Source organism: Musca autumnalis, unplaced genomic scaffold (genome assembly GCF_047663935.1).
Source record: "Musca autumnalis isolate F117 unplaced genomic scaffold, ASM4766393v1 scaffold_2, whole genome shotgun sequence".
NCBI classification, from domain to species: Eukaryota; Metazoa; Arthropoda; class Insecta; order Diptera; family Muscidae; genus Musca; species Musca autumnalis.
In genome coordinates, this window is record NW_027411755.1 from 120,537,235 (window position 1) to 120,558,563 (window position 21,329).

Sequence of the window (21,329 nt, forward strand, 5' to 3'; positions counted from 1 at the left end):
AAGGATCTCTTTTACAGCCAACAAAATTCATTCTATGATTAAATTCCTCGTGGAGATATAATATGCGTCATGGGTGACTTAAATGCAAAGGCTGACTCCGACAATATCGCACAATACCATGTAATGGGCAAACACGGCCTGAGAACTCGAAATGATAATGGAGAACGGTTCGTGGACTTTTGCAACGCACGAAGAATGGTTATTGGTGGTACCATCTTCAAACATAATGAGTGCCACAAAACTACTTGGACCTCGCATGATTGTATAATATTGCCAATCAAATTGATCATTTTGCCATTAGCCGACGTTTCCAGTAATTCTTATTGGATGTAAAATAAAAGCGCGGTGCCGATATTGGTCAATCAAAGGAACGACTTTCTGGTAGTAGTTAAATTGCGCATCCGAACCGCTGCTATACAGAAATATGACCTGTTGAAACGTCTGCAGAAGCTTGCAGTGTACCGAATGAACATTAACTCGGTAAAAAACAATTTTATTGGCAAACTGAGGCTAGTAACATCGCGATCAAATGTTTACATGACATATTTATGAAATGCGCAAAAGATACTGTGGGTCCTCTGACTAAAGGTCGATAAATATGAAGGACGGACACGAAACATGGAACATCATTCAAAATCGAGTGGAGCTAAAGGAGAAAATCCACTCGGGACATATTTATGAAATGCGCAGAAGATACTCTGGGTCCTCTGACTAAAGGCCGATAAATATGAATGACGGACACGAAACATGGAACACCATTCAAAATCGAGTGGAGCTAAAGGAGAAAACATGAGTCCCGCAAAATTAGCCCAGTACGAGTTGGAATATCGATCCCTCCATAAAGTAGTGCAGCGCTCAGTCAGAAGAGACAAATGCAATCATATTGATAAATTGGCAACTGAAGCTGAAAAGGCAGCAAACATTGGTGACTCCCGTACAGTATTTAGGGTCACCAAAGAATTGGTAAGCCGCAATATACCTCTTCAACACCACATAAATGATGAAGCAGGATAACTTCTCACCACCGACGAAGAGCAACTTTCTCTCTGGAGGCGACACTTTTAAGCCTCTTGAATGTGAAAATTAATTCTGAACAATCATCATATCGATCTTGATCCCACCATCTATAATGGAAATTCAAGGATACGAGCAACAACACCAAGCTTAAGTGAAGTCTCCGCTGCCATCAAGCAACTACCTAATGGAAAAGCAGCCGGTATTGTACAAAGCCGATATAATTCTTAGTGCTGAAATCCTTCTCCCTTTAATATCTGAAGTATAGGAGCAAGATACCTTTCCAAGCGAAAAGAAAGATGGCATAATTGTAAAAATTGTTAAAACGGGATATTAAAAGGAATATGGAAATTGGCTTGGTATTTGTGTGCTACCGATAATAGCAAAAATTCGGATTTTATGGCCTCATCTAAATCGGGCTGAAACTACAGTTTTTGGCATTTATCGGGTTTTAATCTCAGAAACGAATAGGAATTTGGCCACGCTGTATTTAGCGATATTGTAGCCCTAAATTAGTAGAACTTATCTGGTAAACAAGCCACATAAGAAAAACTCCCTCTAGGGCACCACAATCGATACAATAGAGAAAATGGGAATTGAACCAACCAACCTTTTGCAAAAATTTTTCAAATAATGTTCTCAGCAATTCTCTGAAATGCTTACTTCATTTTGTTTCAGCGGTACTTTGTATCATAATTTTTACAGCACATATTTCAAACACTGTTCACACGAACAGTTTGTTCTCGAATTTGGGATTTCACCACGTTATTGACATATTTATAAAATTGTCGTTGAGAAACATACTAAAAACAACAATGGCATGTTTTGAAGAGTTGTGTATTACAGTTGTGTATTATTACAGCGAATATTTTTCCAAAAGATAGAATTAAGAAAAATTTAACAGCTTGGAGATATGGTGCGAAATATGTAAAAATTATGGAATTTTTAGATATATTGTAAAATTTGAGGCTGTAAGTGCAGTTTTTCGAGTTCATTGTTTCTCCAAATATGTTTCTTTTGCTCTTATCTACATGTTTGCTTCAGAGGTCAGGAGAATTTTCGCATTGGTTTCAGAAATATAGCCCCGAATTGCTTTAAAAAGTCAATATTTAACCATGTTTAGATGGAGCCATAAAATTCAAGCTGGATCTGACACAGCAAAACCCAACTAAGATTTTTGTCATTTGGGTCTCTATTTTAAAAAAATCCTCAGTAGAAATTGTTTGCACAACATTACCTTCAAAATTTTGCACAGTGCTGTTCACACATAGTCCAGATGGATTGAGGGTAATATGGTACTTTGGGTACAAACATCAATGTCTAATTGGTAGCAAACATTGTTTGGAAGAAAGCGATATCCTTCAGTTAGCATATTCCACTTCTCCTAGATATAAGTCTTGAAGTGACAGAAGAGCATGGTACTTTCGTAAATGAGAGAAAACTAATTTTTTCAATTTACTTCAATACGTGGTGGAGGGTACAAAAAGTTCGGCCCGGCGGAACTAAACGCCCTTCTTTCATATTTATAATAAAAAACGCGAATATTGTAAAAGTAACTGTCGCTCCCTCGACAATCATTGTTCGTTAAAACACTTCGAAAACATTGAATGTTAACCTGCAACTATGTTGTATCCTTTTGCGTTTGGCAGAATTTCAATACATTCAATTTTCTTACTATTCGGCCTAAAGCTGGGTACACATTGTCAGTTTTGAATGATAGCTTTGCGGTTGCTCGCTAGTGCAACCGTTCATTTTTGTCACTCATCGTGCAACCACAAAATACTGACAATGTGTACTGCAGTTAACAAATATATTCATACATTTATGTATGTATTCATATCCCAGCAAACCAATAGTACCGATATCGTAACGAAATTGGAACAAAATTCGGACGCTACGTTAAGATTTCTGATCCGACATCGGGGATCCGAAATCTTAAAGATATTTTAACGAAAGTTGTAAGAAGTGGTTGACATAATTTCGGAACGAAATGTCGGGGTAAAATCGGATCGATTTCGGTCCGATTTCGAAACGAAATCTGAAAAAATCGTTGGGAAATTCGGAAGGGCAATTTTTTCTTCGATTTTCACTGTTATCATTTTGTAGTTATAGTGGAACAATGTAAAATTTGTGTACGAATATGTTGAGTCTATCAGCACTAGCTTTAATTATTATATGGTGCATTTATATTTAAAATGTTTAAAAATTGTATATGTGAATTTTATGAATTTTATTACCAACCACTTTGTTTTTCGACAACAAACTAAAATGAAACCAAACCCTTGATATTATATACATACAAAAGGTTGTTGTTGTGCGAAGGAAAATTTGTTTCCGACAATTCGCTCCGAATTCGTACCTAAATCGAAAGAAAAACATTGGTATATTCGAAGGGAAATTTACTTCCGACATTCTCTCCGAAATCGGAAGAAAATCTGAACGAATTCCTCTACGAAAAATCGTATAGAAATCGGAACGAAATCTGAGCATTTGGAAATTTGGTTTGATGTGATGTTACACACAAGCAACTACCATAATAATACTTAATTTGAAATATAGATGGCGTTATACCATTATTATGGACTAGCATAATATTAAGGACCGTTTTTTTCAATTATTGTACTCTTCCAACGGAACAACAGAAATTCAATTATTCAATTAAACCTTAGCGGCTACCTCCGCACAAATTATGACCCTATATATGTAAACATCTTACACTCAACATCTTACCTTCAGCCACTTTTTCTGAGACATTTAATACTGACCGTTTTGATAAACTAATTCACTTGTTTACATATAAACTAGCAGACAGATAGACTAGCCGTGTAGTGACTACCAGAAAAATTTGTCCCTCTTAAAAAAGCTGACAATTAGAATAAGAAAGTAAACAAAAAATCGTATAAGATTCTCTAAAATTGGCAATTAAAACTTCATCAACTCATTTGAAATGGTGAAATTTTATTTACGATATAACGCGGCTATCATAATTGAAAAATGTGATGACGTTTTGGGCTGACATTCTAATCATTACGGCGCGGTAATCTGTCGTAAAATTGAGACCTTATGGATTACACAACAGGAACAACAAAGACTTGATACATACATTCATGTCGGCATTTTGGATAAAATTTATTAACTTCTGGCATTTCATTTGAATAATTTTGTGAAATAACAAAATTCCACCAAATTTAACATTTAATATCCTTTTTTATGTTTATTACCTAAAGGAATTTAACTTTATAGCAAAATGAACGGATGCTAGAATCAGAAAAAAATACATTGCTGGTAAACTTTGTCTTCTTCTTATTTGCCTTTTCTTGTTAACATACCGACCAACCACTCCTTACAAGGCTTGTTAAGATCCGTTAGCTACTTTGAAAGAAACCATTAAAAAAGTTCAAATTTCGCTTAAAGGCATTTTAAATGAAATGCAAAATGAAAAACACAAACAGAAAAGCTGAGCTATTGGAAAAGCCGGTTTTCCCTCTTGGAAACATACTGCTAACACCATTCATGTCTGACTTATTATCTGGTAGATGAAATATGAAAAGATGTTCATAGCTGTCAGGCCATCTTCGTATCTTGGACACTTTTCTCTGGTGACGAATAAAGTAAATGTTGAAGAAGTGAGGCTGACGTGTAGACAAACTCGTTCGTTATCAGTCAAAAGTCCGTAAAGATATTAGATTTCTTTGTTTATATGCACACACATATTTACATATGTAGATCTTAAATATCTATTAACACATCCTCGGCGAAATGTAAAGTGCCGAGTTTAAGTTTAATTAACCATGACATTGATATGACATATATGAATTTGTAGTTAATAGGGTTGTCGGATATGGTGTAGAATGTTTTTTTTAATATCTAAATGAGGTGTATAAAAGTTGTTAGTTTAATCATTCTCTAATATTGTGTGCCTTATAATGGGAAGATTTTTTAACTTAGAAGCCAAATTTTTGTGTGATGATGAGCTGTTTAGACATCATCGATATTCGGCTGTACCCACACAAGCTATATGTTATAAAATAGAAGTTTCAAAATGTATGTGGTAACCCTAATCGCTCTATGACTATTTCAGCTAACATTGTATGTATATTTTGACAGTGTTAACCCCCATATCTTGCCTCAAATCACATTGGTGCTCCGCAAGCAAATTTGAAAGATGACAAACAGTGTATTTTTCTCACTTTAAAGCTTTTAACACATCATTACTGCAATTAACCGCAGATTTTAGCACCACGACTATCACCCAAAAATTTGTTTAACCTCAAAAATATTTGCTTTGTGTAATTCTTTAAATTTAAATGTTTAAGAATTTTGATTGAAGGTGTAAAATAATAAAATAAACAATAACAATGATTATGAGAATGTATCAAAATGTTTTAGAGTTCTAGGGTATGCAATTGTTTATTATAAATATATGTGAGAAAAAACGGTCATAGAAGCACCGTGTTAAATAAGTTATACAAAGTGGCTTATTTGTTGGAAATTTACTTACTGTAAAATTCCAGTTATAACATAAACAAGTAAAAAAAGCGTTAACCCATTTCGTCCCGAGAAAATTTTTTCATTTAATTTTTAAGAAAAAAGTACATTTTCCGGGAAAACGAAAAATCGGAAATTTTTTAGGTAGATTTTTGACATCAGCTGGTACTAATTACCCTAAGTACCAGCTGATGTCAAAAATCTACCTAAAAAATTTCCGATTTTTCGTTTTCCCGGAAAATGGTGTTCGAAATTTCGAACACTGGCGCTTACCCTATATGTGTAAAAGTAAAAAATTTTGATTTGTTATTTGATTTATGTGCTGCTTTATTGATTTATTTTAGCAATTTTGAATGAAAAAATGTTTGAAGAGTGGTACTGAGTCTTATTTGGGCCTATAAAACTTTTCCCCGGAAATGTGTCAGCACTGGTCCATGTTTTGGATTACCTCCCTTAGATGGTACCGACCGATTTTCGGGTTTTTTTCAGGGATATAGCTGCATTATCCTACAGAAATGGTTGTAATTTACATATTTAGTATTCTATGGGGCTACTAAACTTTCCTCCAGGAATTTTATATAGCCTCAGTAGAACGGTTCCTCCCGATTTTAGGGCTTTTCAGAATTTAAGCCGTACCATCCTACAGGAATGTCTGAAACGTGGGTCTATAATAACTTTTCCCCCTAATTTGTCAGTACATTTCCACGTTTTGATATAGCCACTGAAATGTAGGATAAGAACCAGTGTTCGAAATTTCGAACAGTCAAAATTGCACACATGTAAAGCCGCGCTTGCGCATGTAAAACATGTCCTTATTATTCTGTGAAACAGTTACATACATACTCGTATATTGGCAATAATTCCCCATGATTACTTTTTAATAATAAATCTTTTAAATTGATTTAAAAAGTATCCAAAAATGTAGGTTTCAAAACTGTACCCCTACAATCGAGGGGGGGGGGGTTAATTTTTAAGGGAAGATTTTGACAGATGAGATTCAATATATATAATACAACTTGTTTAATATTTAACGTTTTTCATCCATAATTTTGTTTTTTTTGAAATTTTAGCTAATTTTGCCAATTAAAAACTTCAAAAAATACCTGAAATAGAGTGGTACCTTTATATGGGGCTGTACCAGAATGTGGGTCTATGTTCACAATTTTTATGGAGAAGTTTTTAAACACTGGCAACCATAAATGACAAATGACACTCAATTTTGCTCAAAAATTTAGTTAAAAGATCGGTGAGCGGGACATACCAAAACGTGGACTTACATCCGCAATTTTTGGTGCAGAAGTTTTTTAACCACTTTGAACCCTACGAACCGAAAATGTAAATAAAAACTTTAAAATACGTGTAAACCTGTACCGGTTTATGGGCGCTATACCAAAACGTGGGCCTATCTCTAGAATTTTTAATGGAGAAGTTTGTTGACCACTGGAAACCCTAAATGAGAAATTACAGCCAATTTAGGAGTAAAATGTAGATAAAAACTTAAAAATACTACCGCCCGATTTTGGGTATTTGGAAGTTATTATCTACATTTTCCTCCTAAATTGGCTGTAATTTCCCATTTAGGGTATATGGTATATATAGACTTAGATGGTAGATCGTAGACTTATATCTAAAATTTTCGGCGGAAAAGCTCTCTTGACTACTTTGAAACCTAAATTCTAAACATTCAGCAAATTTAGACTGATATTGAGATCAAATATTCCAAATTACTTGTAACGTGACCATTACATTTATTTCTTTTCCTTAAAAATATTTTATTTTGTGGTTAACCCACCTCATTATATGCCCCACCTTAATGTGCATATTTCTACGAGTCCCGCTATCTATGAATTTACCATTGGTCAATACATGCTCTGCAATTGTCATAAAATACCCTCAGTCAAAACACTCCTTGTAATGGAATTATTTCACTTCAGTGCATATAAATTATGATTATTTCTAAAGTGTGGGAAAGTAATTCTCATTCACTTCGCATTGCCCCCCGAATAAGTACTCCAGGTTTTGACACCAGGAGTCGTGAAGTGCTGGAGTTAACCGAAGATACACGAAGTTGACGTGTGGCAGTGTCCGCAGTCGCCTGGTACCCAACACAACCGAAGCTTCCTGCGATTCGTTGCTTTCCGCGACTCGTTCGCTTCTTTTGTATACCCTGCTATTCGTTCGCTTCCGCGACTCGTTCGCTTCCGCGATTCGTTCGCTTCCGCGACTCGTTCGCTTCCGCGATTCGTTCGCTTCCGCGATTCGTTCGCTTCCGCGATTCGTCCGCTTCCGCGATTCGTTCGCTTCCGCGATTCGTTCGCTTCCGCGACTTGTTCGCTTCCGCGACTCGTTCGCTTCCGCGATTCGTTCGCTTCTGCGACTCGTTCGCTTCCGCGACTCGTTCGCTTCCCTCTAAATACGATCGTCTTCTCGTTCCAGGCTGACTAAACCAAAGGGCCCCAACGAGAACCACCAACCCGACTACCACAGCCGAATCCAGAGCCTAAGGTCACCACACGACTACACTAAGCCGAGTATCATCAACCCGAAGACATCAGCCCGAGTCGCTCCAACACGACTACACCCAGCCGAGTATCATCAACCCGAAGACATCAGCCCGAGTCGCTTCAACACGACTGCACTAAGCCGAGTATCATCAGTCCGAGTCGCTTCAACACGACTACACTAAGCCGAGTATCATCAACCCGAAGACATCAGCCCGAGTCGCTTCAACACGACTACACCAAGCCGAGTAACATCAACCCGAGTCGCTTTAACACGACTACACCAAGCCGAGTAACATCAACCCGAGTCGCCTCATCACGACTACACTAAGCCGAGTATCATCAACCCGGAGACATCAGCCCGAGTCGATCCAACACGACTACACTAAGCCGAGTATCATCAACCCGAAGTCATCAGCCCGAGTCGCTTCAACACGACTACACCAAGCCGAGTAACATCAACCCGAGTCGCTTCATCACGACTACACCAAACCGAGTAACATCAACCCGAGTCGCTTCAACACGACTACACCAAGCCGAATACCATCAACCCGAGTCCATCAACACGACCACATCAACCCGAATATAACAAGCCGAGTCGTTGGGTGCGAGTACTACAGCCGAGCATCAACGTAACGACCACTACCACCAAGCCAACACCGCTACAACTACAAGTTTACCAACATCACTCTGTCTCGTGTCGGCCGAAGACGATTGACTACGAGCCCACAGTAAGGTTCCACCCAGCTGAGACGAATAACCACCACATATAATTGCATTTATCACATAAGTATCCACATGTTAATCATAAATTAAGCACCAAGGGGTGATAATAAAGAATTGAATTGTCATCACTCGTGTTTTCACTTAAGGTTTCGTGGGTCCTTGAGTTGACCCTGGCTGCGACTGAACTCACCTCAGCCTTAGACAAAACCCTCGTTATATACTTTAGAGGGTTGGCGTTTTTTATTTGGGATGACGACTTCTATTTTGTTTTTCAAAATAGTCAGGCTTAATCCCATAGTCGTTGTTTTAATATTTTATTAAAACAACTTTAATTTATTAGTGGGAAAAAATTGGTGATGTTTACCAAGGGGTAAGGCAGGGAAGACTATAGTTTCAGATCTCGCCACAGATCTTCATCAGTTCCCTTGTTTTTCAACAAGAAACTTTTTATACCCAAGTGTCAATTGCTCGCTCAAATAGATACGTGTGCAAAGAATTAATAATAACTTGATATACCCTCCACCACAAGTTGTATTGAAGTAAAATGGAATAATTAGTTTCCTTTCGTGTATGAAGAAGACTTAATACTAAATTTCAGCAATTTCGGTAAAACAATGTGAGGCACCATTCTATGGGGGCTATTTCAAAACGTCGATCTATACCGACAAATTTCTGGCGGAAAGTTTTTAGGCTCAAAGAAGACTAAATAACAAATTTCCTATATTTCGGTAAGAGAATGTGGCTAAAGGGATATAGGAAGACGTGGACCTAAACCGATAATACTCTTCTGGAATATTTTATAACTCTTGGAAGACGAAATAACGAATTTCAGCCATTTCGGTTGGACATTGACGTCACAATCTTCAGTATTACGAAAATCGGGAGGCACCGTTCTATGGGGGCTATATCGAAACGTGGACCTATACCGACGAATTTTAGTCAGAAATGGGGCAGTATGAAAGCGGGGACCTGTACAGACATATTTCTGGAGAACAGTTTTATATCACATTGAAGACTAAATACCAAATTTCAGCCATTTTGGTGGAATATTGAAGACACAACCTTCAAAATACGAAAAATCGGGAGGTGCCTTTCCATGAGGGCTATATGAAGGCGTGGACCTATACCGACAAATTTAAAGGGGAAGTTTGAGTACCCCAACGAAGTCTAAATACCAAATTTCAGCAATTTCGGTGGAATATTGAGGCCACAACGCTCAAAATACCGAAAATCGAGAGGTACCGTTCTATAGGGGCTATATGAAGGCATGGACCGACACCGACAAAGTTCTGGCGGAAAGTTTTATACCACCAACGTAGACTAAGTACCAAATTTCAACCATTTCGGTGTGATAATGAATCTAAAACCTTCAAAATACCGAAAATCGGGAGGTACCGTTCTATGGGGGCTATATGAAGGCATGGACCGATACCGACAAAATTCTGGGGGAAAGTTTTATACCCCTAAAGAAGACTACGTACCAAATTTTAGCCATTTTGGTAGGATAATGAAGCTAAAACCTTCAAAATACCGAAAATCGGGAGGTACCGTTCTATGGGGGCTATATGAAGGTGTGGACCGATACCAAAAAAAGAAGACTACGCACCAAATTTCAGCCATTTTGGTAGGATAATGAAGCTAAAGCCCTAAAAATACCGATAGTCGGGAGGTGCCGTTCTATGGGGGGTATATGAAGGTGTGGACCGATACCGACAAAATTCGGGGGGAAAGTTTTATAAAACGTGGACCGATATATCCCATTTTCAATACCAACCATCCTGCAAGTAATAAAAACTTCTGTACCAAATTTTGACTCTCTATCTTTAAAATTGCGAGCTGTATCTTGATTTCAACAGACAGACAGACGGACATGGTCAAATCGACATAGAATTTTATGCTGATCAATAATATATATACTTTATAGCGTCTCCGACGAATATTTCGATGTGTTACAAACGGAATGACAAATTTAATTATACCCTCCATATGGTGGAGGGTATAATAAATTAATTTTGTATCACGAGTTTGCTTCAAAATACGTGGAATCTGTAGGTATGGTAATGTGAGGCTATACCAAATCATTGACATTTACCAAAAATTTTAGTGGGCAAACTTCTGATTCAGAGAGAACACGAAATGTTAAATTACGTTAAAATAAGTTTAGAAGAAATTTTTGAAAATTTTAAGAGTTATCCTGCACACTATCCATTTTAATATGTGTAGCTAGGGTTTTGGACCATTATCTCAGGAAGTATTGACATACTCCGAAAAAAATTGTGGCGTTGTAAATGAGGCAAAAAAGAATCAAAACGATGCGAGAGGAGCTTTTAAGGTGAGAACACAATGAGAAATTCATTCTTATCCAAGCGTGAATTTCTGTAAATGAATAAAGAAATCGATGATCGCATTTGTATTAGGTAGTACTTGGCCTTTGTTTATTTATATGAAATTGAGCGTGAAGCAAGCAACAAAAGTCATTGTGTTTCTACCTTTAAACTTAACTTTTTCCGAATTTTGTGTGGTAGGTACCCGAAGGAGTGGAACGATATAGTCTATATTCCAAGCTGATACATGAGTGGATGAAATAATACGGTGTGTAAAGTCTGCACCAATCAGAAACTCCCTGCGAGAATAATCTTGTGGATTTGCCATTTTGGTTGGTGCAGTCAAGGTTTCATGGAGCTTTTAGGCTAATATCTCAAGAATATGGACTTGCGCAAGAAAAAAATTGTACCTTCGTAAAGGGAGACGCAAGGTCAACCTACTGAAAACCATTTCAACATGATCCGAGAAGTTCCCCTAAAATTCACTTTATCCGAATTTTGTGTGGGAGGTACCCGAAGGAGTGGACCGATATAGTCCATATTCGAGTTCGATAAATATATTGAAGGTATAATACCATTTTACGTTCACAACATTTTACAGAAAATTGTTGAACTTTTATGGGGAAGGTACTCGAAGGGGTGGATTGATAGGGCCATCTTCATCATAAGTTTAGACAAAATATTACGCAGCAGCCAGCCAGACAGACGGATAGACATACAGACGGACGGACATGACTAAATCGATTCCAAATTAACTGAAATGAATTTCGTCTAAGCATACATGGGGTCTAAAACCGTTATTTAGGTTAGGTTAGGTTGAAAAGAGGGGTGATGCAGGATCACCACATGTCCGTGTGGACATACACTTAAGCCATAAAGTATGCCTGTTGTGCGCTCTAATTTGCAGTCAGAATGAGGTTGTAAATTTAGTGTATGAATTAGTAAAAATTTCTGATTATTCTATTGACGTTTCGTCGTCTTCTCTGCATGCCCTGCATTCACTGCTTCCTGCACAACCTATTTTGTGCAGGTGCGCTTGTAAACCCGTCAGTCTACAAATGTCTTTTTTACATAGTAAAAGTAGTCCCTTTGTTTTGTCCTCGTCTGGGTTCCCCCATAGGATTTTTGTCTTTTTTTCAATTGTCTTCTCTATTCCAGAGGGATATATGTGAATCGTTTGCCCAAGCCTTTAGCTCTATGCGCGTCGCCTTTAAGGGCTTGGCGTTATCTAGGCTGACTGTAGGTTGCTCCCTCGCCTGTTTTGCTAAGGAGTTTGCTATTCCCAAAATTGTTTATAGAGCCCTAGTCGGTGTGGTCCTCACTGCCCCTCTAATGCTTAGGCAACATGTTCTTTGGACTTTTTGCAATATCTTCACATTGCATGTTATTTAGATTAGGCAAATTTTTTGGTCGTATCAAAGTGTTTATACCCTTCCTAGCCTAAAGGCTTAGGGTATAAACATTAAATCGGGTGGAATCGTTACTCCAAACTGTAAATACCTGAAATCGGGTGGTACCGTTATATGGGGGTTATTCCAAAAACGTGGACCTATGTCCAGTATTTTTAATGGAGAAGTTTATTGCCCACTGGAAACCCTAAATGGCAAATGACAGTCAACTAAGGCGGAAAATGTAAATAATAACTTCCAAATACCTTAAACCGAGCGGTACCTTTATATGGGGGCTGTGCCAAAACATGGAGCTATTTCCAAAATTTTGTTAGAGTAGTTTCTTATTCACTCTAACTCTTATTCACGCTTTATGTAGCTTAAAACGAAAATTACCTGCCTGCAAACAAAGAACGCATTTTTCCAAAATTTTAGCGTCCTACCTCAATTTTTGTGGATGCTAGGGTGATTACCAAAGATGGACGGAAATGCAGAATTTTTCGAATGCTATTGAAATTGTTCCACAAACATCCCAGATGGGACAAGGGAGACTTCTGTCATATCAACGAGTGCAGCCGGATTCATATTAGCTCAATGATACGGGACCTACAGTTTATCGCGGAGTAAGAACGGAGTGTAATAAGACACGAGTTGTAGAGAAGTCTTAAATGGCTGAAATACTCAGAAAATGTGAATCAAACCGACGACCTTCAGTGTGCAAGGCGGTCGTGCATACCATTGCACCACGGTGGCACTGGTGATTAATTGTTCCACAAACATCCCATACGGGACAAGGGAGACCTCTCTCATATCAATGAGTGCACCCCGATTCATATTAGCTCAGTGATATGGGACCTACAGTTTATCGCCGAGTCCGAACGGCGTGTCCTAAGACACCACTTGTAGAGAAGTTTTACATGGCTGAAATACTCAGGAAATGTCGCCAACATTACTGAGGGGTATTTTGCCAACGTTGAAAATTTTGATGTTTGACTGGCCGGGGAATCGAACCCACGACCTTCAGCGTGCAAGGCGGGTGTGCATACCATTGCACCACGTTGGCACTGGTGATTACATGTCCGAAATTACAGCCATTCATGCAGTAAGATATAATTCAGCAAGTGTCAACGATATTTTCCTAGGGAATTTGGATGGATTATTCAAGGGTTTTGGGTGCCACCGTGATGCAATGTTATGCACACCCGCCTTGCACGCTGAAGGTCGTGGGTTCGATTCCCCGGTCAGTCAACATCAAAATGTTCGACGGTGGCAAAATACCCCTCAGTAATGTTGGCGACATTTCCTGAGTATTTCAGCCATGTAAGTCTTCTCTACAAGTGGTGTCTTAAGACACGCCGTTCGGACTCGGCGATAAACAGTAGGTCCCATATCATTGAGCTAAAATGAATCGGGTGCACTTATTGATATGAGAGAAGTCTCCCTTGTCCCGTATGGGATGTTTGTGGAACAATTATTATTATATTATTATATTATTCAAGGGTTTCAAATCCTCGCTTCAAGGAAATACTAGACGATTTTGCTTCGACTAATAAGGTAACATAGAAAACCCGGTTCCTGTACGAGGACATTCACAACGAGGCCTCGTATTGGAAATATTTATGTACGATGTGGGGAGAATATCGACGAATGTTCAAACACAAATTTGCCAAGCAAATGGATGTATGAACTAGGCAAAAAATACATAAAACTGTTTGGAGTTTTTTAAGCATATATTACGGCTATTTTGAATAAATGTTGTCAATGCATAGAGAATTTGAAATGAGAAAATACATCTAATTTGGTTGGAAAATAACAGCAACATTTTGAGAGGGGATTTCCTGTCCGCTTGGAATTCAAAAATCCGAATTACATCTAAATATGTCACATGACGATATTGAATTATCAGTTCAAGCACGGCATTAATATTCTCTGGCACAAGGGCCGTTTCTGTACGACCTTCACGACTTTATCTTCGAGTGAGCTTCGGCAACGTTTGAAATCATCAAACCAGTTTAATACAGTGCTATAGGATGGTATTTCATCGTCATACAAAATCTAATTTCATCCATGCACTCATGTCGTGATAACGGATTTGAATTTTGAACTTTTGTCGGGGAACTGAAGGAATGGACCGATCTAAGTTTGAATAAACATTTAAAACAGTAGCAGTCAGATTTGCGACAGAGATATACCCTCAGCCTGAGGCTTCACAACAGAACAATAACAGGATAGTATCAATCAGTTTTGCCGACTGAGATATACCCTCAACCTGCGGCTGTACAACAATGCAATAACAGGAGTGTCTCCCAAATAAATGACCTATGAGCATATCCCTAAGTTTATTAATAAATAGCATTGTACAAGGTGACAAAAGATGTTTTAGCGTTTGTGGGGTAGGTATAAGAAACAGTGGGCATAATTATTCCACTAACAGACCCTCTCAACACAGTCTACACAGAATAAAATTAAAGCATTGTCGCAAAGCTGTGGTGCGAGAGATGTATAATATCGTAGGAGTTTTAGAGCTTGTGGTCCATTATCACGGTGCTCTTGAAACAACTTTAACTGGAATGTGCATACACCTGGGAAGTTTTTGCGCATTCTGAAACTACAGTTTTCGTAGATGAGAAAAATCAAAACCCCAAAAAATCGCCGGAGCGCTTTAAAAAAAATGGAAACCGCAAGTCCTATCGAAATGGATTTAGAGAGAATGTTGTAGCAGTGAAAATTCTCTACAAGATTGACCTCTATGAGATATATAAGTTCAAATTTTTTGTTCTAAAATAGGGGTGTGATGGAAAAAGGATAACAAAAAATTTTTTCAGTGTTTTATTTAACTTGCTTTGGTGTCCGTTTAGTTCAAATCTAGTAACTCATTTCCACACAGTTGCAGTTGACCAATGGAACTAAAACTTTGCACACTTTTCAGATTTGGAAGACAATAAATAAATATGAAACCAAAACCAATATGGGTCCATTTTTTCGTATAGCCCTTATATAGCGGTACCACCCGATTTCTGGTATTTTAAGTATTTTATCTTCATTTTCAACCCGAATTGGCATTTGGAGTTCCCAATGGTACAGAAACTTCCCCAACAAAAATTATGGACATAAGTCCAGTTTTTGGTACAGCCCTTATATTAAGGTACCACACGATTTCAGACATTATAAAGTTTTTATCTACATTTTCGGCATAATTTGGATAAAATTTTTTATGAGGTTCTTAGTGGTCAAAAAAAGTAATTACTGAAAAGTTAAAAATAAAAAATAATTAAAAAAATTAAGTTACAGTGTTTTATTTATAAATGCACTTAAAACTAGAAAATAATTGTTCATGATGGAATCTCTCAAATAAAACGCTTGCATTTGAATTAAAAATTGTGACAATATTAAACGGCAAGCGTTTTATTTGAGAGATTCCATAATCAGAAGTTATTTTCTAGTTTTAAGTACATTTATTATTTGTAAAGTGAACCAAAAATATTTTTTGTTGAGTTTGAGACCAAAATTATCAATATTTTAGTTGATAGTAGTAAATCCAACAAATTCGAAGGCTATTTGGTAAATTGATCATTTTTTGGACAATTTAATAGATTATATAGAGAAAACTTCAGTGGTTAGAGTTGTTAAACACTCTGGCTGTTACCTTGAACAATATATGGGAATTTGTATCCCATAAATTTGTGTATTTTGATCCTTAAGCCCAGTTTAAGCCAAATTCCATTAGTAACTTATATAAGGATCGGCCAAATTTTTCCCAAATTTGTAGTCGAATCGAATAATAAATGCGAACTGTACGTTGGGAACAAAAAATACATGGACGGACATGCATAAATCCACTCAGAAAGATATTCTGTGTATATCAAAACGGAGCTATGGGTCTGTCTCATTTCCTTATGCATGTTACATACAAAGTCGTGTAGTGTATTGTATTATGAACCCATTGTTATACCCTCCACCCTAATATGGATCACATAATTATTTTTGTCATTCCGTTTTTAACACATAGAAATATTCGTCAGAGACCCTATAAAGTATATATCGTCACCATAAATGCCCGAAGACGTATCTCCAAAAAAATTAAAATTCGTTTTCCGATAAAACTAAAATACATTCTCTTACAAAATTTCTTCTACATTCAAAAATAACGATTCTATTCAAGAAAAGGCATTTCGGAAAATGGATTTTGTTGTAATGATGGATCCCAAAACCCAGCGTTTCCGCGGTTTTGGTTTCTTTACTTACTCCCATTCGTATATGATTGATAATATCCCAAATACTCGTCTTCATAAGATTAATATTCCAAAAAACAGTTTCTCATTTATAAAGTTTTTTGCTTCTCCTGTAAAATTATTATTTTGTTAGTTACAACTTTTTGCATTTATGGAGACGATATGTACATATATTCTTGATCAGCCTAAAATTCTAAGTCGATATAACAGCTCGCAATATTTAAGATAGAGCTCTACAATTTGGTACAGAAGTTTCTATTACTACTAGGATGTTTAGTATTAAAAATGGGCTATGTCGGTTCACGTTTTGATATAGCCCCCATAGAACGGTACTTACCCATTTTCGGTATTTTAAAGGTTTCAACATCATTATTAAACTGAAATGGATGACATTTGGTGTTTAGTCTTCGATGGAGGTATAAAACATTCCGGAAAAGCATTATCAGTATAGTTCCACATTTTCAAATAGCCCCCATAGGAGGGTATCTCCCGATTTTCGGTATTTTGAAGGTTAAGGCCTCTATATCCAACCGAAATAGCATTTAGCCTTCATTGGAACTTTTTAACTTTCCCCAGAAACGTGTCAGTATATGTCCACGTTTTTATATAGCCCCCATAGAACGGTACCTTCTGATTTTCGGTATTTTGAAGGAAATTTGGTATTAAGCCTTCATTGAGGGCTTCCAAACTTTTCCACAGAAATTTGTTTGTATTGGTAAACATCAGGTACCTCCTGATTTTTGTTGTTTTGGGGCTACAAAATTTTATCCCAAAAATGTGCCAGTATTTGAAGACGTTTTATAAAGCACCCACAAGACGGTACCTCCCGATTTTCGGTATTTTGAAGGTTTAACCGCATTATCCTAAAAGAGTAGATAAAATTCAGTGTATAGTCTTCGTTGGGTATATACAATATTCCTGCGGATAATTTTTCGGTTTAAGTCTACGTTTTGATATAGCCTCCATAGAACGGTTTCTCGCGATTTTCGGTATTTTGAAGGTTTTATGGACACTAGCAAACCAAAATGGCTGAAATTTGGTTTTTAGTCTTCGTTGGGGGTACACAACGTTGCCGCTGAAAAGATTGGAAGGTATTCCAATCTGAGAACCCACAATACATCTTCCATGGGGGCTATATCAAAATGTGAATAGGTATCTATCATTTTCAGCGGGAAGGTTGTGTACCCTCAACGATACAGCTGGATGTCACTGTAGCGACTATAATTTGATATTTCGGATTCACAATTGTTCATCATCTTTTGGTATATTCCCAATATGAAGGTACCTCCAGATTTCGTAGTTGTTTGAAGGTTGTACACACATCGTCCAAATGGAATGACTGTAACATGATATGTCGGATTCTGAATGGGTAGGAAACATGGATGTATCATTGGTATTAAACATTGTTTGAATGAATGTGAATATTTTTCATTTAGCATATTCCACTTCTCCTAGGACTAAGCTTAGACGTGGCGGAAGAGCTTAGTACTTCCTATGGCACAATTACCAAGGTAGTGGTATCACACCAGCTGTTCGAATATGAAAAGTCAAATCCCTTTATAAAAAAAATATTTTTTTTCAAAAGTTTTCGATACCACTAGGTGGGTAATTGTGCCATGGTACTTCCATAGGGTGGAGGGTACAAAAAGTCAGGTCGAACATAACGCCGTTCTTACTTGTTTGTAAAGTGGCTTCCAAATTTTTACTGGGTAGTGTTACAACGATCACACTGACTACCAGATCCAAACTCCAGTGGAAGGATCATGTGGAAGATAATATCTCAGAAATGTAGAAACAAATGAAAATTTATCCTAAGTTCGACTAAATGTCCGTGTAATGAAATCAAAATAGAATGACCGGTACTTTCATTACAAAAACACTACGTTTTCTCTCCTTTTACATTTTGCAAATATATACACACATGCATATTATATTAGCCCATTGTGTTGTGGATACGAGTACAAAGATTTTTTAGATATGCCTTGAGGCAATTTACGCTATGCCTCACCAATCAATCTTATGAAAAATAAATAAAAATATTTGATTAGAAAGTAGAAAGGGGAAAAGTAAATATAAATACAAGCAATTGCTGTTGTAAATAAAATATCCATAGCTTTATTATTTATTCAATGGAATGAACTTTATATTTGGAAAATACCAATAATTGTCCTTTAACACATAAAACATATGTATGCATACATGTACATGTATGTATCCTTGTATGTACATTGTTTCATTGTTATCCATGTGATACTCTGTGAACATAAGGCGATAATTATTTTTCACAATTTTTTGTGCACTTTTTTCTCTGCTATTGAATAAAATGAATGTATGTATGTAAGTATGTGGCTTTCAAATGAATTTATTCACACAGAAACATGGCTCCTTTCACCGAAAGCTAGACATTATCCTTTCACACTTTTGTTCAAACTTTAACTATTTTTTTCACAAATTGTGTGTTTAAATATATTTTGACACGTTTTTTTTTTTGTTGTTTCTTAACGATTTTCACTTGCAAATTTATTTTAATTTTATTATGGAATTCATTATGGGAATGCTGTTTTGAATGGAATGGGGGGTTCGAAATATCTTAAATATGTTACATTCTTTAATAGCACTAACTTTTTTCAGCTGTTATAATTGTTTCAGAATTTTGAAATCAAATCGACCGAACACACGTAGCCATTCGATTGTTTTGTTTCGAATAAAATATGAACGCGACGTTATTTCTTTTTTTTTTTTAATTTTCAAGTATCGATGACTTGAGTTTTCTTTTACTTCTTCTCGAAGATAGTATTTAGCGAGAGGCCAGTGTGTATCCACATTAGAAGTTGACGGACGAGGAATATCGGCGAGACTACCGTTTTCTATGAAAGTTGCAAACTAAATAAATCTCAGGCAAATATTTTAAAGTTTTTCCCCATACAATAGCCAGCCAAAGCAACACACTGCGGCGTCAAAGGAGAGAAGCAAAACGAGTATCTCAGAAATAATCACAAACAAACGGACACACACACACATTGACTCAATACCACTGGAACAGTATCCATGACAGAGAGTCGACCGAGTGTGGTAAGCTGCGCACTGAAAGCTGGTGGAAGTTGTGCTACTGCTGCCGTTGCTTCTAAGTAAAATAATGTAGAAATAATAAAAACAACAATAGTAACATGAAGCTCAGAAATATACAGAATGAAGGTTTGAGCGTTAAATGCGAAAAAATTGACGGACAGACACAAAGACAGGCGGATGGACATGTTTTTCATAGATTTGACTAGATTTATCAAAAGAAACACACACTAGGCACATGATATGGACGCCAAATCGGTCTTTCACAACCAACAACCGGAGGTTTTCATCTAGCATAGCAGGAGAGCCACATTGCGTAGTGGATAAACAAACGCTACGCATCGCATAAACAATTGTTTTTCTTATTTTTGCATTTCATTCAATTCTATGGGTTTGGCAAGAGAAATTATCACAGCTGGTAACATTCTACTACTCTCTGCAAAAAATGCCGCACCACTGTGTCGTATTGCTGGCAGTTTGTTGTTTTGTTATTGTTGCTAGTTTTTCTTTGCGGGGGCTTCTCTCAGACTTTCCAGTAAACAAAGATTTTCCAATTGGAATGTTATTTTCTTGCACGTGAGAGTTTATATTTTGCCGCAATTTTTTGCTCTCACTTTAAATCTGCTGCTCTTGGTGATTTCCATATAATAAACATTGAAAAATAATAAGAAAATCCGACTGGAAAAGCGCGAATACTCTACTTCATGATGTGTGAAAAATTGTTTAGTTTGCAATGTTTTCTTGCCGCAATAACATCAAGGGGAAACGTTTAGCAAGACAGCAAAGCGCAAAATTGCAACTGTAAAACTGCAGCAGCAGCAACAGCATGCAGCTACAACTGGTTTGTTACTTGGCCAACAATATTTGTGGTCTAACAACAACAATGGGTTTTATCTTTTTGTATTACCTCTACAATGGTGTGACGGTTAAACTGAGATTGTCATACCATTTTCAATTATGTGGGACAAACGTGGATCTAAGTTCACTTAAGATGAAGTCTATTGTTGTGAATGTTATTAGTAGCAGGATTTCGGAGTAAAGAGCCGGAGTTATGGGTCCAAATAATGGTTGTCAATATGTTTTTGAGCCTTGTCCCCAATTTCAGTCTCATTTGTTCCCAAAAAAACCTCGAATTATTGAAAACTCCTCTGAAAAAAATCTCCAACGATTTTTGTTTAAGTACACTAACTCCGCCATTGCAGGTCCCAAGCCCGATTGAGAAAAAAGAAGGGTTTAAGCGATGGGTTGGTACCCCACTTTTCTTGCAAAACTAACTCCATAAAAAAACAAGTAAAAAAGCGTTAAGTTAGGCCGGGCCGAACATTTTATACCCTCCACCATAAAATATTCTGAACTTAAACGGAATAATTATTTTCTTTCCTGACCACAATTTTTGGCGGAGATATTTTGTGAACACTGATACCTAAAAAAGGTAAACAAGTAAGAACGGGGTTACGTTCGGCCAGGCCGAACTTGTTATATCTTCCACCATAAGTTGTATTGAAGTAAAATGGAACAATTAGTTTCCATTGGTCTATGAAGAAGACTAAATACCAAATTTTAGCAATTTTAAAATACCGAAATTCGGGA

At 37.0% G+C, this 21,329-nt stretch overlaps 1 protein-coding gene across 5 annotated transcripts in view; it reads right to left on the bottom strand.

Annotated features, from left to right (window-relative positions):
• Positions 1-21,329, bottom strand: part of hoe1 (OCA2 melanosomal transmembrane protein hoepel1) — a 280,461-nt gene that overhangs the window by 171,975 nt on the left and 87,157 nt on the right. The window contains exon 1 of one of the 5 annotated variants that reach the window (XM_073969103.1): positions 19,296-19,620. The exons of 1 other annotated variant lie outside the window; for it this stretch is intronic. The gene's annotated coding sequence lies outside the window, so the exon portion shown is untranslated. Of the gene's footprint in view, positions 1-19,276; positions 19,621-21,329 lie in introns of those variants that run through there. 3 more of the 5 variants (XM_073969104.1, XM_073969105.1, XM_073969106.1) reach the window with 3 other exon arrangements.